General features: G+C 38.8%; 1 protein-coding gene across 1 annotated transcript in view; it reads right to left on the minus strand.

The window, feature by feature from the left end:
* Positions 1-27,716, minus strand: part of chrm2a (cholinergic receptor, muscarinic 2a) — a 91,051-nt gene that overhangs the window by 51,739 nt on the left and 11,596 nt on the right. The window contains exon 2 of the mRNA XM_085386146.1: positions 10,101-10,226. The gene's annotated coding sequence lies outside the window, so the exon portion shown is untranslated. The remainder of the gene's footprint in view (positions 1-10,100; positions 10,227-27,716) is intronic.

Raw genomic sequence — 27,716 nt, forward strand, 5'->3', positions numbered from 1 at the left:
GCAATGCAATTACAGGTGCTATGCACCCTCTCCTTTGCACAGCTGACATCTTGAAGAGTGAGAATTCATGCAGAAAATTGCATTTTTTTATGTTGCCCTCACACTGAGTGGCTGTAACATGTATGCAAATTCCGCTGCCTCAGAACATTCCTGTCACTGATTTGGAGCATATTCGAAATGGCTTAAAATAAAATAGTGTATGATTCTTTAAGATACATACAGCATACAGTGTAATATACGTGCACTGAGAGGTACATCTTTGTCTTTTATGAGATCATCTGTTTTAATAATGGCCATGATGGATGATAATGGTCTGAGAAAGCAGCTCCTAATGTGTTCCCACTGCTAATGTTCAGATTATAACCCGCCTTTTATGATAGCTCTTGACCCCCCTGCAGAAAGATGCTGTATAAACATAATTTCTTTTGTCATTAAAGTACTAGAAGAACACTGCATAGACTGACACAATGCTAATGTCTTTCCCTGTCTGCTATCTGGCAACGGCACGACTACTTTTCTGTGAATATTTGAAAGTTCACACAGCTTTTTCTGAGGTGTGTGTCAGTTATTACCAGGACATTTTAGAAATGAAAATGACCGGTAGGTATGTACTGTACAGCTAAGCACATTTGAAAACAAAATAAAATAAAAATAGCATTCAGTTACATTCAAAGTCAATGGGGGATATGCAAAGTTTTGAGATAATACCACTTAGTGTTCCAGTACTTCTATATGGTATGGTATTTCATATCATCATTTAGTCAGTTAAGTAGGAAGGACTGTAGTAGTGGGATTCATATCTGGTCATGGATGTATAATTGGCCTTCAGAGAGACTGGTGACCTGTCAAGGACACCCAGACATCGATGGATGGACTCAAACATGTTAATTTTAATGCATGGTCAGCGTGTAGAAATTATTGCTAAATGTAAGCCAAGGTTTTAAAAAACAGTTTAATAGTCACATTTATTTTACGTGCCTAATTGACTGGCCTTAAATCAGTGAAGAAGCTGTGACAAAAAGACATACACTCACAGGTAGTTTGTATTTTCGGCATATTGAGTCCAGTAGACCAACATTACACATCAATTTACTACTGAAAGAGGAGGTCCATTTGCATAACCCAGGGGGCATAGAGCACAGATAGTTTTCATCACTTGCCTTATACAACCCGTGATCATTCCAAAGAATACAATTCTTTTCTATGCGATTAACCTCTTGCTCCTAGATTTCGATTGTGTCCCAGATTGGAATAACTTCGACTAATCAGCCATTCTCATGTCCATACTGATATCTCTCCTGATGTGATCTTCAGCATACTAAGACAAAATCTATATAGAATGCATTATTCATACTCCCAAAACAAGCCCCATGAATTGATTTATGATCACTGATGAATAATACATATATAATTTCAAGCAGTAAAGCTTTGGCAACCATACATCTTATTTCTTTTTTTCCCCCTTTTTCTTCTGTGAAGAATTTGTGAAGCAAGAACAGCAACACCTGGAAACCTGAAACTTTATAACACGGCCTTAAATTCCTCTCTGTGACTTTGCCCCCCGACACTTTAGTTACTGAGCACATAGATGATACTGTAATATTTAAGATAAGACATGAAAATGGCGGTCAAGTCATTATTTCTAATAATCTAATTTCAGCATCTCATCAGAAATCACTGGAACAGCTATCCTAAAACTGAGGCTTATTTCTTATAGGGATGCCTCCCCTGCTCTTTGTGATAAATTCTTAAAGTATTTCTCTGATAAAATCTCAGCTCTAAGGGCTTCTCATCCATCTCACCCATCATCAGTTTTAGACCCAGTTCCAGCTTCTGAATGCTTGACTGTCTTTCAACAGTTTGAGCCAGTGTCTTATTCTGCTTTAAAAGATATAATTGATCATCTCAAAATCTCTGGTTCCCCGCATGATATTCTTCCTTCTCGTTTCTTTAAGGAAGCTTTACATGTTATTGGTCCTTGTATCTTATCTCTGCTGAATGCATCATTGTCATCAGGTTGTGTACCGTCTGTCTTTAAGCATGCTGTTGTGCAACCTATTATGAAAAAGAAAAATCTTGACCCTAATGCTCTCACTAACTACAGGCCGATCTCTAAACTCCCTTTTATTTCCAAAATATTGGAAAAGGTAGTTCTAAAACAACTTCAGGCCTTTTTAGATGCAAATGGTATTAATGAAAAGTTTCAGTCTGGTTTTAAACCTCGCCACAGCACAGAGACAGCCTTACTTAGAGTTTTTAATGATCTTCTTTTAACTGTAGATTCTGGATATTCTGTGGTCTTAGTTTTACTTGACTTGTCTGCTGCTTTTGACACGGTTAATCACAACATTCTTCTATCAAGATTGGAACATGTTGTTGGTCTCAAAGGTACGGTTTTATCTTGGTTTAAATCCTATCTCTCAGAGAGGTCATTCTCTGTTGCTATGGGGCAACACTCCTCGGCTTCTGCCCCTATTTATTGTGGTGTGCCTCAAGGGTCCGTGCTCGGTCCTGCTCTTTTCTCTTTGTACATGTTGCCGTTGGGATTAATTTTTAGAAAACATAACATCTCCTTTCACTGTTATGCCGATGATATCCAGATTTATTTACCTTTGAAATCCGATGTGACTGCTTCTTTGCAACCTCTGTTCAACTGTTTGCATGAAGTTAAAATTTGGTTATCACATAATTTTCTTACATTGAACGAGAATAAGACCGAAATCATAGTCTTTGGTAGTCACACTCCGCTAGACCAGTTAGCTGATGCCCTAGGCCCTCTCGCTAGCCATCTTTCGTCCACTGTAAGAAACCTCGGAGTGTTCCTGGATGGCTCTTTTAAACTCGAGAAACAGGTGTCCACTGTGGTAAAAAACAGCTTTTACCAGTTGCGTCAGATTTCCAAAGCAAAGCCGTTCCTTCCTTTAAAAGATCTTGAAAAGCTTATCCACGCATTTATTACATCCAGATTGGACTACTGTAACTCCCTCTACTCGGGCCTCCAACACTCCTCTCTTTGCCGGCTCCAGTTAATTCAAAATGCAGCTGCGCGTCTTTTAACAGGTACAAGAATTCATGAACACATAACTCCAATTTTAGCCAAATTACATTGGCTCCCTGTTAAATATCGTATAGATTTTAAAATTCTTTTGTTCACTTTTAATATTTTGAATAATTTAGCGCCCAGTTATCTTTCTGATTTACTCCATTCATACAATCCCAACAGGGCACTTAGATCATCCAACCATAGGCTCCTAGCACAACCTAGGACTCGAATGAAGTCGAGAGGCGACCGGGCCTTTGCATCCGTGGCACCCAGACTCTGGAATAACCTCCCCGTTCATATTCGCACTGCCGAGTCTATCCAGTCTTTTAAATTACGTCTTAAAACTTATTTTTTTACTTTGGCTTTTGATTCTGTCTAGTTGGCTGTTTTAGCTTGTTGCGTTGTTACCTATTGTTTGTTGTCCTCTTCTATTGTTTGTTTTAACTGTCTCATGTTTTTATTGACTGTGAAGCACTATGGTCAACACTGTTGTTTTTAATATGTGCTATATAAATAAATTTTGATTTGATTTGATTTCTGGATTTTGCTGATCTTAACTTGATGGGGAAATTTCAGTCTGTCCCATTTTATGAGCCAATTCCTTTTTATTAAAAAAATGTCACTTTCAAAAATTTATAATAACTCTAACCGTGAGATATCAGCTTGAAATTCAGGAAGTGTTGACTGAGCTTAAATAATAAAGCACACCGTCTTTCACCACTGTGGGATTCCGCAAACGTACAAAATCCATATACTGGCAGCATGGATTAGACACAGTTCTGTTTCCATGATTTAGTGTCGTAATTTAAGATTAGCTTAGACTTCTGTGTTGAATCCATGTAGGCTCTACAGCCTATGCAATTGGCTGACACCACTGCCAGCATTTAACGTGACAATATCACAGCAAACTGTGTAGACATGCCGGTCCATTTCACGCCTTTTCTCTCCAAAGTGTAAAAATGTACACGCATGCAGATGTTGCAGTAAGCTGCATAAGTCTATTGCAAGCTGATATCTAACCTTTGCTGCAATAAGCCATTCCTCTTTAATCAGTGACTACCAAATTAAATTAAACGTTATAAAAATAATAAAAAAATAACACTTTGTGCAAGAAATTCCCAAAGGTCACTTTAAAAGTTAATTACATTGTAAAAGTTTTTAGTGTCTGAAAAAAACAATTTTAACTGCAAGCGTTTTACCTGTGATGTAATTTCCTTCATATGTGTAAAGGTACGTTTGAAGCTATTTTTTTTCACCGTGGCTCATTAAGCCACACACTGGGCTTGGGATCAAATTCCCAGGTGGCCAAGACCACATTGTCAATAATGTAGCTATTCATAGATGTGGTTCATTTACAAGAGCTCAATTAAATCTGCTTAAAAATAGTCTGAATTCTTGGAACTCTTATTGGAATCTTATCATTTTTCTTTTTCTGCTGCTATAGTTACTGATTTCTGTATCTCATTATTCTCAGGGACTCGATCAAGTAATAACCCTCATGTGAATGACATGTGGCTTTAATAATTGGTGGTTGCCAGGACACGTATCCCCCGCTTCTGTTGTAATGCACGTTGAGAGGAATGGAGGTCAGGAAGCGAGAGACGCCTCAGGTAGCTATTCTTGGCCTTAGCTTCGAGTCATTCACATTCTCTAATTGCTCAAGTTAACGTGTGACAAAAGATGAACAGCAGCCCTTCGTCCAGCAAAGCAAACCGCGAGCACTGCACACGTGCTTCACATGGCGGAAGAGAATAGTTTATATGTTGACATTTACAACCTAATTAAAACCAGCAGGGTCAGATGCTTATTCACACAAGTATTTACACACAAAATAAAGTATACTAGCACTTGCACAGACAATGGTACAATCCTGCACACAGTTTAAGCACCCTGCACATTTGCTAATCCCACCCAGCTGGAAAACCTGCTCATTTGAATCACTAAAATCCTAAGATGATTAAAATATATTACCATGTCACAGAAATTCATACTGGTAATATTAAAGATGTATATATGCACATAAATTCCCCAAAGCCCCCCTGCGTTTTGATTAGCAGATGAGAGAAAAAACTGTAGGTAACAAATAAAATGAATCAAAGGTGGAATTTTAAACAGCGTAAAGTTGTTATAAGAATACATTTGCACATCATTGCGGTATTTGTTCACAAGCGCACACTAAACTACCCGGGGCGGAGCAGAGCCTGCTGTCACATCTAACTTATCAAGTAGGAACGTGCCTCTCAGCCACTTGTTTCAGTTTTTCTATGGTAATAGAGGACATGAACTGAACTCTAGTTCTTCAGGGTGAAGGACTTTTTTATGCAAAGTCTGTGAATTGCACCACAGTTGTACTTGATTGGAAACCAGCGCAAGGAAAATCTCACTTTGGTTTCAAGTTAACAATATTATCAGTGCACAGATTCGCTTCCATTACTTCCATGTCATTGAATTTCTTTGTAGGGAACACAGCATATTCTTCACTTTGCTGTGACATCGAATGCCACTGCAATATGCTTAGTTCATTAAAATGCCCTTTAAGCTCTTCTCTGCAAAGAAGAACACCATTTAGACCTCACAGTTTAAGCTCACACATGACCGTGCTTGCTGTGATGTAAAGCCATGGTGTTTGCTTTTGCAGAGCCTCCTGTCATTACACTGTGTTGTGAGTACAGAAAAATTACGTGCATTATGCTTGTCCTGCAGTTCATTGTGGCTCTTATATTTGCATGTTTTGTTTTGTTTTTTACATGCATCCAAATTTTGTCTTATAAATCCAGGAGGTGTTTGTTTAGTGCATGTTAATCATTTGCAGCTGGCTATCCTTATCTTATTGTCATGGGTAATTGGTTATGCAGTACATGGAAACCAGAGACCTGCAGGCGACACAGAGGAAGAGGCACATTGGGATGGAAGAATCTGCGATCACTGAAGCCTGTCAAACATTTTTCCCCCCTTTTTCCCTCCTTTAAATTGCTATATCTTCTTTACCTATTAATTTCCCCTTCTCCGCAAACCCATCACAACCCTCCCAAGCATCTCTTTATATTTTACTTTTAAAAATGTGCAACTTGAATATATACGCCTTCATTCCATCTGTCTTGACTCTCCTTAATTTTCCTCTTTATTCTTACTCCTACTCAATCTGACAGCGAACCCATATCTCGATTAGACCTCTGGAAATGCCTGTGCAATTTCCTGGAAGATTATAGTGATGGATTTACACAATAGCAATCAGAGCAAAGATGTGGCTCAAAATAGCCCTCTGCTACTGGCAAGAGATGTTTTGGAGCGGTGGTCAAAGCTCATATTTGCTCGACTACTTTCTTTAAGCACATAGTCAAAAATGGATGTTTTTTTTTTTTTAAATTATATGAAACAAGCTGTTACAGTAATTTTAAAAAAGCTAGTGGGCCTCCTGACAGCAGTTACCTCAAAGCAAGATGAGCCATTCCCTGGTGACTTTTCATCTAATTTGACTAGTATTTCTCTTGCTTCCTTCAACAAACTACTCTGAATGAGGTCACATTTCTCTGACCTCGGGGCATTATTACCCTGTAATCATGTGTTGCTCTGCATGGCTACATTTGTTATTTCTCGTTGACAGCCTAATGTTAGAAGAAAGCAATTTTACCTGATGGATGATCATAAGACTGGGAGAGGCTATATCAGCTTCATGCCTCACCAGTGAATTATGCACAACAAAATCCCATAGATGCCTGAACCAGCTGCCCACAATACCTGCCTTCTCAAACCAGCTTTACACACTAGGTATTATTGCCAGAGGTGTGAGGACTTTTCGCCTTGTCAGAATGTGCATGAAGATCATCCATTACGCCGGTATTTGCTTGCCTTCTTAAATCAAATAGGGTGCCAGTCTTTACGTTACAATGTTGTCATGAAAAATTGTTGACTTCTTTTTAAGCAGCATAGGTTGGACAACTGATTCATGGGTCTCAGGGCGTTCATGATCACACAAATCAATCGGCACTGCTCCTCTGGCCCGCACTTTGTCTGTTGGCAGCAATAGGGATAATGTGTCAAAGTGGGCCTCCTCCATCTTGTCACTTTAAGTGCAATCAATAATGCTTCCCCACCAACTGAACGCCTCTGAATATCAGCCCTCCCCTCGCCTCGTACTTGGCCGAGCATTTCAATCAATATTTGACTGGGGGGCTAAAACATCTGCAGGAGCAACAACAAAAAGCGAGGTAATATTAAATGCTTTACAATACACTGAAAATGACGCCACGCTCTGCAGGACCGGCAATGCGATGGAAACCAAAAAAATAAATGAAAAATTGAATTCTCTGTGACGGTTGTGTCTACAAACGTCATGTTTGTGTTGTGTGGATTTTTACATGGTATAAGTCTCAGCGGAAAACGATTTCACAGCCTGTCATAATTAAACAATTAAACTGCTATTTAACTTCAACTCAATTTAGCAAATCAAACACTGCATCACAGCTCAATCACTGCTACAGCATAAGTATGTGGAGAGGATGCTTTTTATCTTTAAACACAGTTTTCCAGCAGTGCTTTACAGTGTGAATGTGTTGTCCCCACAGCCTCATACATCACTGTAGAGAATTCTCAATGTATGGCTTGCCGTCGGCTTCCAGATGGGTCCAATCAATAAAAGCTAGCCTCTGGCCAACGTATCTGTAAATTAGTCTACCTAAAAAATTCAACAAGCCCATAGAGCGGCTAGATGTGTGCACATAGGTGCTTGGCCCTGGAAACGATTGTATTAATTGCCTCGGGGATTATGAGACACAGACCTCCACTCTCTCATGCATATTTGACACTTCTAGCAGCGCTCTCAAGCCCCCGTTGCACCTAGAATAGAATAGAATTCAACTTTATTGTCATTGCACATGCACAGGTACAGGGCAACGAAATGCAGTTTGCATCCATCCAGAAGTGCTTTAGTGATATAGATTAGCAATAATATAGATATGTGAGTATATTACAGAAATGGGTCTATTATGGTATGTTATAATGTACACGGTATGAAGTATGTTGTGAATATTCTATAACTATAAGTATGTACAGGCTGTAGTGAGTACAAGCTATGTACAGGATATGAACAGGATATAAATATGAAAAACTATACAGAATATGAAATAAATAACTTTACAGAATCTGGGATGGTGTTTGGCGCAGTGTTGCATATGTATTAGCTACCAACTTATAAGTGGGCATGTAGTGAGCACATCCCCATGCATGCCTATGTGTCTGTGTGAGTGTGTCGCTTCTGTTATCCTGAGCCGGGCAGGGTAAGTGCAGGGCTGGCTGCTGGTTCCTAATTGCTATGACTGCTCCCACTACTCTTGCCCTCACAGGCTGGCACTACCCTTCTCTGTTAATCTGTGCCAAGGATTTGGCTCACTTGACACTCAACTGACCTGACAGTCCTTTGGGTGTCTGTTGCAAACAAATATACACACAAAAAAATGAAATGGATGACTGTACAGACACTTAACTACAAGTGCTCCTGCACAAAGAGACAAACTCTCATGGAAATGAGAGACACAGATATGCAGTCACTCAGACAAGTGCACGCACACATCAACGCAAAATCACAGTTCAAAGAGCCGCAACTCCATTTGAGATATGTTTCTGGACAGCATCACTATGATGTAGAGGGAGAGCTCTTGACAGTGTTGTTAGGGGAACGGCATCAAACAGTGGCGTGAGTATGTGTGAGTGCGTGCCGATGCCACATCTGCTGATAATGTCCGCACGCGGCCCTCAAATGAGAAGTGAGCTTGTTGATATCAAGTACTTGCACATAGCTATACATGGTGTCCTTTTTGTCTGAAGAGCTCATCTGGCACGGCAGACTGACATCTGATCTGATGGCTTTTGAAACTTCTGAACATGACGCACAGCCTCGGAAACATGTTCTTGTCTAGTCACATATGCAAATATTTTATTAAGGGAGACTGACAGGGAAAACACGCTACACAATTATAAAAGGTCTTCAAACACAGGGCATTAAATGAGTGTCACTGATGAAGCCATAGCTACGGCCTCTGATCACAGGAAAAGCAGGTGTGAACTGCATTGCGAGAAGTCAACAAAGCTGAAAGTTTGCGGTTTAGCAGCTGTAAAACAAATAAACTGGCTGAAGCGATGAAGCAGCAGTCTTAACACGACCAGAGGTGTCAAAGCTCTTCATGTGAATCTGCGTTAAGTAACAGTCACTTATCTGAAAAGGCAAGGGAACAACACAAAAAAGACATAGTAATGCCTTATGTTGTTATAAGTAAACAGATGTTTACAGAGCAAACAATGAACAAATCAGCAGTGTTCTTTCAAACTCTCGAGGGAACTTTATATTAACCATTGCTAAACATTTCTGTCAGCTGTTCAGTGTTAATGTGTGATTTATCATGTTATTTCTAAAAAAATATCATTTGCTGCTGGAAATGAAGCTGATAAGAGCACGAAACTAAACAAAACCAGTAAAGTCAAATGTCATAAAACCAAAAAAGTGAACTGATCAGGTTTAAACCTTAATTAGATTACAGATATATATATAAATGGTAGAATATAGAGCTAGTATCTTAAAAAACAAACAAAAAAAAACTTTAGCTCAACTGGACTGCTTTTAAATTCATAAATACTACCAAAAACAGTGTCAGTTTAGTACGTGGAACCATTATTGAAAACTTACCTGTGATTCTCTGAATTTTGAGGGTCTGTACACAGACAGGGTGAGCTCTCCTCTTTAGCTCAAGTGCTCATATGTAACTCTGGTAGTACTCTTGGAAAGTAAGGAAAAATGTCACATATACACTTTAATAATGCTTCAAGGGTAGTCTGTGCATTAAGCTAGCTCAGAAATTCAGCGCACAAAAATGTAGGTTATTAAAAAAAACAGGCATGAGTTTAGAGAGCGGGAGAGATATTTCACTACAATAGGTCATAATTTGGAAATGATTCGTTTTGAAAATCAGAACTTAGGATGAGTTAATCTCTCGTGGGGTTTGACTTGGTCTGACTAATAAGTGAACTTTCTATCACTGCAGAGTCAGAGCGCATCCGTACTTACAGCAAGTGTTAAGCAGTCCGTTGGGCTTTCTCGTGCTCGGTTGACATATTCTGAGTGTCCATTTAGTGTAGCACCAGAGAAGCTTGGTTGATCAGGCTCCAGCTTGATGGTTAATAGCCATGGCCACTGCACAAAAAGAAAGATGACACAGAATGAGCAATAGAAGGCCTCCCAACTCAAGCTATTATAGAACACAAAACCTAAATAAAGTGAAAGTGCATGTACAGTATCTTCACATAAATTCCTAAATCCATCCTCAGTTCCATTTCTGACATTTCTTTTTAAATCATATTAAACCTCTATTTTCAATAAATTACTGTCACTCCCTGTTTATAATTGTAAAGACCATTTTATCATTTTAATAGCACAAATAAATAAAAAAAATAAGCAAACGTTAAAAAATATTAACAAAGGAAGAAGTGAACTACAGAAATCAACAACTATTCTGATATGGTCTTTATTATGGGCGAATATAGTGTTGCAGTGCATTTTTTCCTGTGAATGTTCACAAGGAATCTTGGAGATAAGTCGTGCCTAAAAAATGCAGCGATTTCAGTGGACTTAATGCTTTCAGGAGCACAATCATCATATTGCTGCACCCGTCTTTTCTAAAATAGCCATTCTAATGAGAATGTCCCGTCTGTGCAATCAAGCACTCTGCTTGCTTCTTGGCAGGACACTACCTCTCATCTGAACACATGCACACACATTTGGGGATGGGACTGATGCAGGCATTTCTTTGTCTTCATTTTGTCATTGTTTTGGAGTGGAGGCTGGTGATGGCGTAATGTACAGCTGGTTAATTGTAACTATGAATCCAAAAATCAAACTAAAGTTTCTGCTAGGACTTAAACAAGCTTTAGCTCACAACCCAGCACTTCTTCGAGTCTCTGTCCTAAGACAGTGGTGCTGTTTCAAGGGCAGAAAAGTGTCATAGACCACTTTGTAAATTATACAGTACTCAGTCCCAGGAGACCTATAATCCTCATTATCCATAATGTATACATCCAGCATGAGAACCAAAGAAAATGACGATGGTTCTGACTGCTTCTGATGTAAATGACTGTGGCCTGAGTTAATTATATGTTCGCACCCTCAGCCACAGCCCTCTGAGACCATTATCTCAGAGTGCTGAAGCACTCTCACCCATATGGACACTAACAGGCACATGTCATGTGTGTAAATTTTACACAGAACTCTTCACAGGAACCCAGGCAGTTTCAAAATCTCTCTAACTTCATGGAAATAACAGCTGCTGCTTGTGTCTTTAGTATATGAAGGGCAAGCATGTAAAAAATAGATAAAGAAAATACCTTCTTTTGAACTGTGGATGAGCAATAACCTTAGTTTAAGACACAAGGGGAGGGGAAGACACGAGCAGGTGATAATAGGATAAACCCTGAGCCCTGAGGCCACAGTGTTTAATACACTAAGTCTGTGTTGCTGAAAAGATGTAGCGTCATGATAACAACTTGTGTTTATGGAACGTCGCCGCAGAGACGCATTACTGTCCGCGCCGTGTCAGTCATGTTTTGACTAATCACAAAACAGAAGATGGCAGAGAAATCATAGGACCCCCACGTTCAGCAGAATCCGGGCACCAGCGGGGCTTTTCGTTGGATGGAAAGATTTCTGGAACGCTGGAGGGTGAAACATGCTGAGGCTGGGTGACACACCACTGTTGTCTCAAACAGTTAGACAATACATTGGCCAAATTATTTCCCTGTGGTGAAAAACTGCCTAGCGATTCTTGTCTCTGGTGCTCTAATTCATTTATTATGCTAATAGGAAAAGCCTTTAGTCTGATCAGACATTGCATAAACTTAAGTGCACTTCAGTGTTCTCTAATCATGTAGGAAAATGATTTGAAGGCTCCTAGCAATTCTGCTGCATTATAACATGATGGAAATTATTCACAAAATTGTCAGATGAGAAGGGTTTTAAATATCTAATAGGCAGCTTTGGACGGGGATTGCAATCTTCCTGGCCAGCGGCCATTTTAATCCTTCATCAACAAATCTGAGAATTCTGAATAAATGCTCTGTAAGGCTGAACATGCATAGCTGAGACTGGCTCACGATAGTCTGGCATGACCTAAGTTCTTTTCTGCTGCAAGTTGTGGGCTTAGTGTATATGTCAGTAAAAAGGGCCATCAAGGTTATAAAAATGCAGTCTAGGTTCTCCCCTGGCATATGACCCAGGCAGCTGTCTTTACCCACACTCTATCACCTTAATCTCCCAAGAACTACTTCAGCCTCTGGGGAGGAGGAACTCTGATTTAATAGAGTGACCAACCTGTCTAGCAGACTGTCATCACTGAGGAGAACTAAACATTTGGTGAAGAGCACACTTCCTGACTTGCTTCTACACTGGGTGGACTGTAACATCCTGACACTTGTCTAAGCCCTGCAAAGATGTAGGAAAAAATGTTGTTGTCTGGTTAGCGAGTATGTTCGGGTAGCTGCACGAATATCGCAAACTCTACATTTTATGGTTGGAAGCTTCAAACGTAATTTTATTTGTGTCATTGTGTGGATGATCTAATTTTAGTCTTTATGTAAGGCAAGAAGGCAAGGCTGTCTACTAATCACATTTACATCTGATTACGCAACAAAAGATTTCAGATGGTGGTGTCTATTCTTGAAATGCACCAGTCAATCACATCAAAACCACCCATTGCATAAGTACCTGGCCAATTACAGTCTGTACAGGACTGTGCAAGGGTGTCATTTCCTGCAACTGTGACACCTGCAGCGGATCCTTTGGGAATTGTGAAAGGATTTTATTGCCAGATATGCATTAGATGTTCATTTGGTGTCAGTGCCTTGGCAGTAGTGAGATGGGTCTGCAACTACCAAGTGCTACTTACAGAAGCTTGCCTCAGTTTTGCCATTTTTCTTCATGCAGCATTTTATATCCACAGCATTAACTTACTGAAGCACATTGTTATTTTTACATCGTTCATTATTTACACTAGCTTTCTTTGTGTGTTGCTGCCAGCAGTTGTCAGTAGAATAGCATGTGACAGGCAGCAGATGCCGTTTTCTTTGAGACTGACAAACCTCTTGGGGATCCAAACATAACAGCATTAATCTGTTGCACTTTAACCTTTAAAACCTAAAAGAAAATATCTAAAAAAAATTTATATATATATATATATATATATATATATATATATATATATATATATATCTATCCCAGGAGTTTATGTTCTTAAGAAATGCTCAAGAACACAAACTCCTGGAAAAAAAAACCCAAACAAACATTTCCTTTCCATCTCTGAATGTGAATTAGATGTTACCCAGTCTATTTTGTTTCTTTCTTTCTAAGTAATTATTTTAATAATTATATTAATAAAGTAATTTTGAAACACAATGTGCCTAATTCCTCTAATCCCAGTTGAGCTTTGTCTTTTCTTTGTTTTATGAGGCACTGAACTGAATATCTTGAGTGTTGTATTGCTGGTTTAATAAATCAAACCATTTGAAAATTAAACACCTTTAGGTACAAGCACTGATTTTTTTGTACAGATCAGTCAGCGACCTAATTTAGAAATTAGTCAGACAATTAAGAAATAACAAATGTAGCTTTCTTTGCAAACTTGGAAACTTGAATGTAGTATTGTTAGGTTTTTTTCATGCTATTATTTTTTTTAATTGCAGTGATTCTCATTATTTCATTATTTCATATAGAGAAGCTGTTTTTAATTATTTTATTTTATTATTTTATTTTATTCAATTAATACAGTAGGTGCAGGCTAAACTGTTTACAGTATTACCATATAGATTACAGTGATGGACTGTTGCAGTGGTGCAGGGCAAACTGTGGTATCCATGGTCACTGCTAGGTTGGGTCCTGACATGGTAAAAGACAGGCATGGCACTCAGGATATGCCGACTGAATATTCTGTACATGCGGTTTTCTAAGCATCACGAAAAGCAAAAAATTGTAATAATAAGAAACATGTGATGAATAAAATAAAAAAATACGACACTGAGACTAAGAGAGTAGTATAGTAGAGTCACTTCAAAGTTCTTTGTGTTTGTGGGTTGTGGTTTCCTGGGCAGCTGATAGTATAGTGGTAATTACTGTTACCTCAACAGCAAGGTGGGTCTGGGTCTCAACCTGTTGGCCTTTTCTGTGTTCTCTCAGGCTACATGTTCTCTCAGGGTACAACTAATGATTCTCAGTTGGCCATAGGTGTGAATTTGAATGCATCTCACCTCATGTCAGCTTGGACTCCAGCCCCCATGACCCTGAATTGGATGGAGATGTATGGATGACATTTTTTTTTTTTTTTTTTTCCCCTCAGTATAAAACTTCATGAGGTCAAGGAAAGATTTTAAGGATTTAATTATATAATGGCAGATGTTGATGGGGATTTGAAATGTAGTACAAACCATGTTTTGAAGATGGACTACAAAAAGCACATCTTAGATGCTTTGCCACATGTTAAAATAGACAAAAAAAGGGAAGTTACCAAATGTAACGGCGAAATAAGAGTGTTTGCTTTCATTCTTGCCACTCATATTGTGTCTTCTCGGTGAAGAGATGATGTAATTAAACTTTTGCATTCATTAAGACTTTTAGTATCTGTGACTGAAGTCAAACTAATTAATGATAATCCTAAAGGCTGGCAATAAAGGAAGGCTTAAAATGAGGACCTAACTAATGCAGAGTAGACACGCAAAATAATCTCAACTTTACTTTGATCATTTTGATATAGCAGTCTTTATACAGATATAGAAAACTTCTAGAGCTGTCTGACAAAAGTAACAACTTCATAAAAAGCTTAAAGCTCACAGTTAACCTGTAAAGTAAAGATATTATTAAAAGCTCAGTTGTATAAGCATCTTAGCAAGTTATACCAGGAGATGGAAACACATCAGTAATTTGAAGATCTGCATCCTTTGACAGGTCGAGTTGATCGTTTGTGTTTGTGAACCGTCAGATGTTGCACTGCTCTGGATTGTGAGGTGGCATTATCACCTTTCCTTTTCTTATGGATAGTCCTGTGTACTCTCTGCTAAGGGAGATAAGAAAGGAAGCATTCAAGCACCTTTTTTTTCTCAGCAGTCAGACCTCAGCCACATCTTATTATGGCTGTGACTTAGACAGTTTTCTATCTTTTAACACAGCAACCATCACAAGGAAGAGATCTGACCATGATTAGGGTTGACCACAGACCTGGTTGTGCATTAGTAAGAATATAGCTCACTACAGGTCACAAAAAATAATAGAATGTGCCGACATAGAGAAATGCACATAGAAGGAAATGCATGCACATTAAATGAAATGAGGACAGGTGGATACCAAGCTACATTTTATATCCACAGAGATTAAACCCTTCTTATCACATTTTCACTTATCACAGCATCACCTCAGAATACCCCATCCTGAAATTGCTGTTTTATGTCCAGTGACATCTGCATCTCCACAAGACTCACCTTAAGAGGGCATTTTCTAACAAAAACATGTTCACACTGCTACGAACTGTCGGAAGTGCTTTGGAGAGATCTCATCGAAAGCATAAGCAATAAAACAAGCCTCCCAGTGTTTCCATTTTTAAATACTCAGAAGGGAAGGTCTATAATGCAGTTTCCTAGTACTTGGTGTCCCTTGACTGAAACTGCCAGGGTCCTCCTTCAAGTGTGGGCTCTTGCTTTCCTGCAACATCAGTATTATGTTAGAGAGGAATGAGCGGCAGCTTCTATAAGTCTAAGCGCGGTCATAGATCTCAGTGGACATCTACTCTGGCTCTTCATTATCTGCTCTCAGCTAACATCCCAGTTGGGGGGCGATGTGTCTGGATAAAAAGTCTTTATTATGTAACTGTCTGAAAAGCTGCCTGTCAGCTTGTTTACACGCCAATGCATCAGTCTCCCAGTGCTTTTTCATCTTTAGAATAGAGAGTCATATGCTTCCAGCATACATTATAGATCGATAGGCATGCCCATCTGGTGAATGTTTTCCTCTGGTTGATTAAGAAATCGGAGTAACAAGGATCTTACTGTATCCTGACTAATGCAGACATCAATCATATTATCAGTAGGTGGATGTTTTTGCACCTACATGTTGAGCCAAATCATTCAGCTTGAAAGACAGTGGAGCATTGACTGTGCTGCCGTCAATTGCTGTGGGTGCTGCCTGGATGAGTGCAAAGCCCAGACCAAACAAGGAGAAAGATTAGTGGATCTGTTTAACCTCGGGGCAGAAGGATACGGTATTAGACCGTGGAGTTTGCTTAGCTGTTTGCACTGCCGTTTGCCTTGCCGTGTGCTCTCCCTCTATAATATGTCTCGACAGTGCAACTCGGAGCTAACGGCACTAATTAGATAAACCACTGAAGGATCTTTTTTTTTTCTTTTTCATTTCCATTACTTGCACGTGGGATTTTGGAATCAGTGCCTGTCTTGCTTTGGCGTAATGTGTGCCAATCACCCAGTTATATATGTGATCTGTAGTTAATTTAATCAAGCATTTAGTCAAGAACTGCAACTTTACTTAATATTGTGCTACTGCTCATGACGATAATGTGTTCTTTGTCTATAGAGACGTATTAAAGATATGTTTTGTCTCAGCTCAAATATGAAGTAATAACTAAAATGGATATAAGATTAAATTAACTCAAGAACTGGAGAAGCAAGCGAAATGAAGAGGATTTTATTAAGGATGTGCTCAGGTTAAATTTGGTTTGAAAGTATGAGGGACTGTTGTAGAAACGAATTATTAAAAATTGTGATGCGTTCAAGACGCATGATCACACTCGTCGTGACACTCTATCTTGTTATCACCCATCAGTTTATGACGGACTAAGTGTTTTTCATTGTTACCATCTTGGTGTTTTCAGACCAGTGTGAAGAGTGAGAGGTGGATCTGACTAAGAAACTGACTTTTATACTCGTTGTGACTTCTTAGTCACACAACAGGGCAGGTGTAAAGCACACACTGCTTTATCCTTCTTTTTTGTCTTCAGTGGGGACCACAATTTACAAACAGTCATGTTGTGGTCAATGAGACTTGAAACTAACAATCACAAACTGATCAGGACATGTTTTTACTGCCCCCCAATAGACTTCAATACATGTGCAGGTCCTTTTTCAGATTTAAAGCACTACTTTTGGGCTTCAAGGATTTTTCCATTTTTATATGGAATCTATGGAAACAGAGCACTGCTGGGTAACTTGTGTCTTGCCTAAGGAAACGTGAACAAGAAGAGCTTGGGATTTAACCACTTTTGTCTAGCTGAAGCCAGTAAAGCCATGAAAAAATGACCAAAAATGTTTGATATACTGTAAAATATGGAGTTTATTACAAGTCAATTGCTGTATTGTGAAGTGTTTCCTACGATGTAACAAAGTTTCTATCAAAAATAAAATAAAAAGAATAAATACATAAATATAAATACATGACTATGCTGGTGTCTTAATAGGCACCGCATCCTTTAACCCACAAAATATATATACATGTGCAGCTTTCACTTCTGCTTTCTGCATCATCCCCAACTAGTCTGACATCCAAGTAATAAAAACTATTCAACAAATTATGATATAAACTTTAGCACACTGACACAAGTACAGGAAGAACATTTAAGGGGAAAAAAAGAATTCTTTCATGAAGGTGTGGGAGAAACAATCTGGAACATTTTAAGAGCTCAGAATAGGATCAGTGTGAGACAAGAAGCCATTTTTTTTCCATGGGAGCGATATTTCAGAGGTATCAGAACATATTCAAAACCTAACTGTTGTCAAAACAAGCTTGAGTGCGTCTAGGAGAAACTGTCCTAGCAAAGATAACATCTTTACCTGAATTTCCATTTTCTCTTCCACTTAATGCCTCTGCCTCATGATTACACAAGCTAAATGTGTGGGCCAGTGCAACCACCAGTCTGTTTTGCAGACGTAGTGACACTTGTGTATATGGTAGCAAATAAGTAACAGAAAATACAATGAAATTGTAGAGGTTAAAACATATGTTTTGATGTTTAATTGTTAACTGTATAGTCCTGCACAGTACAAATTTTGTCGTAATTCTTAAATAAGCAAGGAGCCTTCACAGGTTTCTACTGTTGCAAATCGGGTATTCCAGCTTGTCTTTTTTCTTGGAGTTTAGATCCATATTTTTTTGCTTTCCTAGCTACTTTACAAGGTAATACCTGCAGCTCTTGCTGATGCTATCTCTTTGGTCATGTTGCCCAGTGTTGTTTAACCTTAAGAAATTCTGGTTCTCTAGATCTCTGACTGTGTCGTCTCCATCACTTGGTGTTTGCACTACTCTTCACTGGAACCCGATAGGAATTGAGGTTTGTGCTTAAAGGCTGAACTGGTACCATCACATTTTGAGACATCAAAACATTGAGCGCCACATCATTGGACAAACTTGTCACTTTGAGTCCACTCAGAAACTCCATCTAACTGTCACGGTGATTCAAAGTCAAGACAAAAGCGTGTCACTACATTTTCACGGCACTTTAAAACTGACATTAACTGAAGGGTGAAAAAATACCTCAGACAACTGGTAGAAATAATCACATTTCTATGCATTCTTAGCACAAATTGTAGTGTTTTTCATATTGTAATGATGATCGACTGCATGTGCAGGTACTGATATTCTATTAAGGAGTTTAAGAGCTACCTGCACTTGGAACTGCTGCTGATTTTAAAAAGACCAGACAGAGACGAGTCTTTGATGTTGCTGCCAATAACCTCCCAATAAGAGGTTGGATTTCTCTTTCCTTCCAAGTGCTATCCTTCTTGTCTGAGTTAAAAAAACAAAAAACAAAAACAAAAAAAGTACTTTTCACTGTGTTAGGTTTTCACTGAGTGAAAAGAAAGAGCAAGTGTAGCAAATAACAACAATTTGCTCGTTTTAGCTCTGAGGCTGCGAGCAAAAGGGAAAGATTAGATCAAAATCTGCAGATGGAAAAGTCTGCCTGAGATTAGTTTGTGAACACCGCCTATGGTTTAAACACTATTGTACAGAGATTTAAGATGACAGTTAAAAAACAGAAACATTAAATATTTAGGTTTATTCAACTTCATTTACTCAACATAAATGATCTAAATCTAAATTAGTCTTTGCTCCTTTGATTTAAAAAAAATCCTAAAGGTTTGCAATAAACAGAAATCCATTCTATCAGCTTTTACAAATCCTTGCAATTGAAAACTGTGCCTTTATTCATCTTCTTTTCAGTTGAATCCACTTCCTTGGTCAGGCTCAGAATTTTACAAAAGGATGAAAAAGATTTGGACTTAAAAGTTCAGGGTGAGCTTTCATAGGGACCGGAGCAAGAGTTATCCAACTACAGAGAGAATAAGATTTGAATAAACAGGAGGTGGAGATCACATCCAAAGAGAGAAGACGAAACTTCACTTTGCTTTTATTTAAAAATAATCTGCAAGGTAACTGAATAAACCCTGTATACAGTGTCACTGGGGTTTTAATCGTGTATCCCTACACCTGAGATATTTGACTGCAGCACATGATGCAGGATCAAAGGCGTGCATGTTCGTGTGCAGGGTCATTTAGATTATATATTCCCTTTAAAGAAGTCCAGAATCTGGGAATATTTTTTTAAAAATCCGAGTTTAAGCAGATATAGCAGACAGAAATTATTTGCTATCTTGCGAAATTATGTTAATGGCTTGTGCATGTGGATTAAATATTCCATTGCTTTTTTAAAATATTTGACGTCCTTTTTCATCCTTTTGCTGGTTTAAGAAAGCTGAAAGATACATTTATACTACTCTTCAAGACCATAATCCTTTTGGTGGATTACGAGTAACAATTTTAAAGAAGTATTACCTTCATGTGGTATCAGCAGCTTTTCAAATCAAGCCTTTAAATCCCTTATCATACATTTATATTAGGTGTTGCAGATATTTTTTTCGTGCTTTTCCAAATCAGCATTCAATGACAGCTGATAGAACTTTTGCTAATACACAGTGAATCATCAAGGGTCACTATCTCTCACAGAGCAAAACCGAGGCTATAGTGAAAGCTAAACAGAAACACATGGGAATGCCAATAACCTACCTCTCACACTCTGAAGTAGTATTGATGTTGTTCTCCGCCAGCATTTATGCCATGCATACTTGCATACTAAAAATATGATTCTTCACTCGGTTTGATTGAATGGGACTGTAACATCAACTGAATAACAACCACCCCGCATGTGGTTTAAAACAAATGCTCTTCTTGAGGGTCACTTGAGGCTGGCTCCAGGCTGCTTATTACTAGGTATCAGCATTTGTGCTATACTCCTCCCTAACCATCCTTACCAGCACAATTCACTATTCCCCATGGAGCCGCTTTCATGGGGAACGGCGTGGAATGAAGGACATGGACAAAAGGCATGTGACATCTTACTCAAGTGGTAACCTGTGAAACGCAAGATCACAGTAATTCATTGTGAGCCATAAAGTGCTCCTAAATTATTTCTACATGTAGGTACATGTACACCCACAGCATTAGGGCAAGAGAGGAGAGGGAAGGACCTCAGAGTGCAAAAACAAAAAAATACAGAAATGAGTTCAAATTTAAAGATAAAGTAGATGAAGTTGAAAAAGAATCTTGGAAGACCAAAATACTTCCTAGTGAGATTGGTGGTTCGTTAAATGTAGCATAAAATCATATTATTATTATTACTGCACAATGCTCATTAGTGTACAGTGTAACTAACATATAACTTCTGGCAGATGTAGTTGATCCCACTGATTCATGCAAATCCGTGCCCCACATGCAACTTTACTATAAGGTGCAAACTGTGTCAATGCATTTAATGCGCTAAAGTTTCAGCCAACAACAGATAAGAGAATAACAGAACTAGAATTTTTCACTATATTAAGTGTATATCTGCAAATGAATTGCACATCGTTAGTGGTGTAATGATGTGCAATTTTATTTCCCATCCAGTGAACCCAGTATAATCCTCTGGTCAGAAGAACTATACTAAATTGAGCACATCTGTGAGTGCAATGTTAAGCTGTGCAGAAAATACTGAATTTTCTTCTAGTGAATGGAAAGGTGTGACACATCCAACTTACTGAAAGACAAAATGACAGACAGTTCAGCTTTACATTATCTTGAATGTAGTCTACACGTTTTGATAATATTGCCTTAAGTATGTGCCTCAGTGTGACAATAGGGTCACTGTAGAGAAGAACAATTCCTCTTTTTGCAGAGAGAAATTGAACATATCATCGTGCAAATTTAAGAATGAATCAAAACTTGATAAAATGTTTGTATTTTAGAAAATATTAGTATATAACTTTTTCATAGGCTGTGAATCATCTCCTAAATCCCTCTGCAAATCATCTTGCAATCCCCCGGGAGGTACCATCCTGCGGTCTGCTCTAGATTAATACTCAGGGATTTCTTTGGAATTGATTATTTAACTTTCTTTAATATTACGTTTTATCTCCATCCAGCAGAATGGCTTTGCGCTGTCATAGAGGGCTTTGCCAGTGAACTGAAATCCTCAGTGCAGGTGTGGAAAGCAGAGTGGTGAAGGGGCTCCTTCACTTCTGGACTCCGCTGATAACCTTAACATTTGACCACGTATTGTGTGCAGGCAGCTGGTTCTATGAAAGCTTGTGGCAATGCTTTCCTCCAAACAGATTCGCTTTTTTTTTTTTTTTTTGTTCTCGCACGACTTTGAGTTTTGAAAAGAAGAGCAAACTCTTGAAAGGGAAATAGATGGCGCACAGCTTCAATTGCTGCACAGACCTGATTAATGAGCATTTCTTATCAGCGATCTCCTTATTTTGTTGCTAGGACGGAGGAAGCTTCAGACAAATTGAACCGCTCGTTGTAAATGGTCAGTGAAGTGAATTTCTCAAGAGATACATTTTGCATACCTCCAAGGTGGGGGAGTTTGAAATTAATATTTTAAATACTCAGCAGTTTATATTTCTAAGATTCAAGTTATAACAACAGAGAGTTCTGGCACTCAGATGGCTTTATAATGAATTAGTCAAGCTTGGAAATGAAAACTTCCCCTGTCAGCTGGATGGCGGGCAAACCTGTTTGCACCGCTTCTATGTGAAGAAAAAGATGAAATGCTTGCATGCTGATTTTGTAACTAGGTTATTGGTCACTCACCCCCCTCCCCTTTTGCTTACTCACCCTGTCTCTCTTCTTCCATTTCCTCCTCAACTTCTCAGCCAATCGTTTGTTACTAATTACTGGATGACATTTATTTTTTTAAGAAGGCTATTTTTAACCCAAATAATGTGTTGGTAGAGTTTTTCTCTATTAAAAAAAGGGAACAAGATCTTGCTTTTACTGGATACAAACACAACCACTTGACTACTTCTATACTACTAAGCAAGCCCCTCCGCCCACCCCCACTCCGTCTGTCACCAATTCCTATCTTCACACTGGAACCATTTTCCAGAGCGATTTCAGGGGATAATAGCACTCACAAATCATCCGCTGGGCACCGGAGCCCATAAAACTGATGTGCCTTCAAAACAATGGAGGGGCCTTATGATGTCATAACTTTAGTAAGTGACAGCCTGGACAGGTGTTTTTTGGCCCCAGAATGGGCAAAGTGCCAATGACAGCCCAGAAAGAGAAAACTTAATCAGCTGCCATGTTGAGAGACAGAAAACCTTTCAAATAAGAAGCCATGATAAATTCTCTGTCATGTTCTCCATACTAAACAAACTGACAGCTTTCACCTTAAAAACCAGCTTTTTTCTTAAAAACTGAAGACTAAACACAGATCTACATGAGAGTTTTGTACTAATAAGAGTTCCTTGGGTTTTGCTTGAAAGTAATAAATTATTCATATGGTCAGGTTAAAGGACACTATAAATCTCTGGAGTTTTTTAGAAATGTAATTGAGTCGGTCAAATATCAGTGGAACTGACACCCTGATTTGAACACATATTGGAGATTAAATTCAAAATGAATTAACTTTATTTTTCACAGGGAAAATCAGCGTTATACGCATGACACGTTGCCTCCTTTAATTAACTACCGCTGCACTTGTTGACATTCTTTGTAAAGGGTGTATGAGTTAAGCACACCCCCAGTGTGGAAAGATTCAAAAGTCACTTACATGCTAAAAAGAATTATGAATGACTGAGGAGCATGGCCTGATTGAAAATTGATCGAGTTAGCCGTGTTACACCTGGTCTCGTAGCATTTCACATCCTTCATGCACAGTGAGTTTGATGCATTTTTCAATAAGTAGCTCCGTGGCAGCACAACCTTTTCATACTTGTGTTTCTCTGTAGGGAAAAATTGTTTGGATGAAACCATGTTGCCTCCACAGATCCAAGCCATTACTTCAAAGAGACAGGGTGGGGATGATCTTTGCATGACGGATGCAGCTTTCCTAGCTGTGGGTGCTGCAGAACGAGCAGCGTCTCATATCTGGGTTTCAAGTTCCATTGCCCTGCAACTGCTACAAACAAAAAAACTAACTGAAAGTAACTCCTCCTTTTCCAAGATGGATACTTGGTGTTGTTATTATCATTTTCTGGTTTACCAGACCCAGTGTCATTTTGTGGGCAGACACTGGGTCTGGTAAACCAGAAAATGAGGACCAAAAATAAGCTAATTATCCCCATACCTATAAACTATTAGATTCCAGGGTGTTTAAATTGCCAATTTAGAAATGCTCTGATTTGCTCTGACTGCACATCACTAAATGTTCTACTTGCATTTAAATGTACTATACTAGTGCTTATTAAACACATTAAAAATACAGTCTGAGTTTATAAAACAATAGGAAATGTACATATAGTCACCAGCAAACTACAAAACTGCCATTTTTTTTCATGATTGGATTCTAAATTTTACTCCACTGTTTAAAACAGGCTTTTAATTTACATGTGCTGCCAAATGTGGGTGATTTGCATGCAAAAAGTCCATCAGTTTACAATGGGAGCATGTAATGCAGGTCAGTACAGTTTATGTGCCCTAAACACCTCACGTTCAGGGTATTAAACACAAGATGCCAAAGGTGAGCCCCGAGGAGCAGAACTCAAATAAATCACTGCAGCCATTGCTAAATAATCTAATGGAAGCGTGCCTGCTTTTACAAAGCCGTATGAGGTGAGAGCATTTCTTTTTATCATTGTGCGCAATTTCCACTGCAGTGTTTCCCACAGAGTGAGAATTTACATGGGATTGTGTGTAGCACAGCAACCACCAAATTTCTCACCCCTAAATTCCTGACATTCAAGCAATCAGTAGTTGGGAGAAGTGCTTACCCACACCAAGTGTGACTTAATACACCCACACACACACAGTCACACAAATAAATGACACATTTTTTTTAAATTTATTTGTGAGAGAGGATCTTTTTTTCTTTGTCATTTGGGTACATTTGCAAGCTGCATGTAGAGTGCGCTTAGAAACTGCTGTTGTGAAATAACAGTTTTCTCAGCAATGGCAATTTGTTTTCCTTACTTGCAAAGCTGTATTTATCTAACAAGTGTTGCAGCTGCATTTTTTTCCCGTCACCCCTGAGTTAGTCTGACAAAACTGATCAATTCAGATTTTTACACAGGCAGTGTAGCGTTTTTTCTTTTCTTTTCTATTATAACTAAAGTCCTTTTACCTCTGTTTTAAGTGAATCTGCAGTGATTGTGTGCTGGGCTCTGACTCAGCATCACATTACTGTGCTCATGTAGACACAAAACACTGAAGCTGCTCTGCTAATGTGCCACTAAATTAGAAAGTTTACATTCAAAATTTATCATTTCTTCACCACACTTGCTTAAACCACCTTAAGGTCACTCTGCTTGTTGCTTGTCGAGTTCTACAACCAAATTGAACATTCATTTCAGTGATGTTTGAGAAACCCCTGGTTTAAAAATACACCGTAGACAGGATAAAATCCAAAAATCTGACTTTAACAGCAATACATATTATGCTTGGCTAAATAGTATTGTATCTTGCAGCCAAACCCGGTTTAGTTTTACTTAAAAGCATCACAGTGGGGCTTTACATTAGGATGTCCCTGGGGACAAACATTTGAAATGGGCCTAATATAGTTTGAAGGTACTTAAATGGATTATACATCAGGCTACAGGAACATGGGTAGGCATAACAGACAGAGTATTGTTGGTGATGGAGGGAAGGCATGCATGGCTGCTCTGGAGGCTCCAGACAGAGTCTGACAGGAGAAACATGGGAATGGCAAACATAGGAAACTCCTTGTGCCTGCCTATGTACATCAACCGGGGTCACTGGCACACCAATCCTCAGATGTAAATGCAGCTAAGCACAGAAGAAGACAGACAGATGCACACACCTTTCTACTAACAGAGCGCATCGCTGCCTGTCAGACCGGATCGAGGGGGTCAAGGGAGGTCACAGTAGCAAAGCCAGAGCAGTCAGACAGCTCGTCAATGCTGCTGACAACCAGATGGATGAGCCAATACTTAAGGGAGCTGCAGTTCCACTTTCCCATTTATTAACACAATGTACTACTCCAGTTGGACATGCCCCAAAAAGCTACAAGTTTTCAGCTATTTACTGCAAGTTAAAGTTATGTTAACAGCTCATTCAAATATCCCCTGGTGATAAATTTGAATTTCTGTTTTCTCATATCCATAATCTCTTGGCAAAATATCTCATCTCCCAGTTCTCAGTCAAAGCCCCAAATCTATATGTGCTGTTTACTGAGCTTGGTTGGCTCAATATGGCACATTCATTTGTCACCGCTGTGTGTCTTGGAGCAGAATCTGATCCCAGAGTCAACATTAACATGGCTTTTCTGGGGCAACAGCTTCATTATTGAGTCCCGGCATGGTGAACCGCACCATTACTGCTCTGGAGATATAGAGGCCAAACACGGAGAGCAGAGGGGAGATGGAAAGACGAGAGAAGCCGGGATATAGGATAAGCAGAATTATAAAGTAGGGAGAGGGGAATGACTGAGTGTGAGGTATGGATGCTAGCATGAGGATGGAAGGAGAAAAGAAGTGACCAAATAAATCACCAGCCAACAGGTAATTGGACGAGCTGCACTCCTCTGTTGCATCACTGTGAAAAGTGACACCACAGTTTGAAATTAACTCCGAGGGATTTAGTTCCTTCTGGTATAATTCCAGGAATGGCTGCCATAATGAATCTTTTGGGGAGTAGGAATTATTATCCTAATTTAACTCATATTATGGCACAGCTCTCCAGTGAGTAGAGGCCCCCAACTGAGAGGCTAAAAACATTTGAAATTACCCCTGTATGACCACAACAGGACTGTCCTTGGAAGCTGAGCACTTTCAATGTTTGTCAGGTGAGCAGTTTTTATCACGTGCAAAGTGCGTCTTTGCAGTTGAGAATTAGAATATACAAAGTTAAGTGGTTTCAAGGACAAGAAGATTGAGTCAGACTCAGTATCAACATTTGCACTTCTGAACAGAAGTTGTTTAAGGGCATAATTATGCAGAACACGCACTCACATTCTCACAAAAGTGTAATTTAAAGATAGAATCGCTCTGATACAAGGTTTGGTGTTCACTTATCTACCAAAATAAATGTATTTCCCAATAAGGAGGTTTGTTTGAAAACATAAAACAGTACTGCTGAGGTGCTGTGCTGAGAAAGAATGTCAAGGTCAGATCAGTTATCTATTATGTAGATGATAATAATCAAAGCATAAACGTGCATATCCAGCTTTGAATGCAAGTGCCAACAATGGGACATTACAGGAAGCATGAAAGCAGAGGGGATGACCCATCACAAGAATCCTCAGTAGTTCTCCCATTCTTGACGTCAATGTGCTTGCTATGTTAAATATCACCAAAGCAACCTATGTTTTCTGTTATGTTGATAAGAATCAAGACACTTAGGCCTTTATTGTAACTCACTTATTTGACCTTTTATTCATACTGTACCTGATTCAATATTACCTAGATCTAATTTAAAACTGACTATATGTTAATAATTCTAATTAGGCACCTGGAGAATGGTGCTTTCCTCAAATCAATGCTATGGCCATCTGTGCTTTTAGCAAAGTGGATGACCTTTCCTGTACTTCCCCCACCAATAAACCACTAATCTCATTAGGTTTTTAGAAGACCGCAACAAGTCCTCAGTCCCCCAATGCAAAGTCAGACAGTCAGCACTAATCACCGGAGACATGTGTCGGCCCACAAAATAAAAAAAGACTGAAAAGCTGCCTTGCATAAAAAAAGACGTATGGAAAAAAAGTTTAAAGTACTTCTGAGTATTGAGGCTCGCAGTTTTAAGAGTGATCTGGAAACTGGGAACATTTTTGATCAAATAAAATCTGAACATCAAATGAGAAATGTGAAAGAACAGAAAAGAAAACGTTTAACAGGTACAGAGATAAAGAGACCCGGGACATTTCTTTCGTCATTCCCAGTCAAATAAAAACTTAAAACCCATATTTTTCAGCTTATTAAAAACAATCAACTTTTACTGATACAAGTTGGTTTTACAACTGAATTACTTGAAAGAAATTCTCTAAGATAATGAAAAACATGAAAGTTCCTGCATTAAAACTTTTCTATTAATGCATGCTTTATTGGATTTGGATACTCTGTGTATTTTGCCCTTGTTTATAAAAATAAAAAAGTTAATATGTCCCAAACTGAAGTGGAAAAGGTTTTTACCTAAAACATTCCAAGCATT

Source organism: Rhamphochromis longiceps, linkage group LG17, assembly GCF_057381845.1.
Source record: "Rhamphochromis longiceps isolate RC_006_pf linkage group LG17, R_longiceps_female_GT1.1, whole genome shotgun sequence".
Classification (NCBI taxonomy): domain Eukaryota; kingdom Metazoa; phylum Chordata; class Actinopteri; order Cichliformes; family Cichlidae; genus Rhamphochromis; species Rhamphochromis longiceps.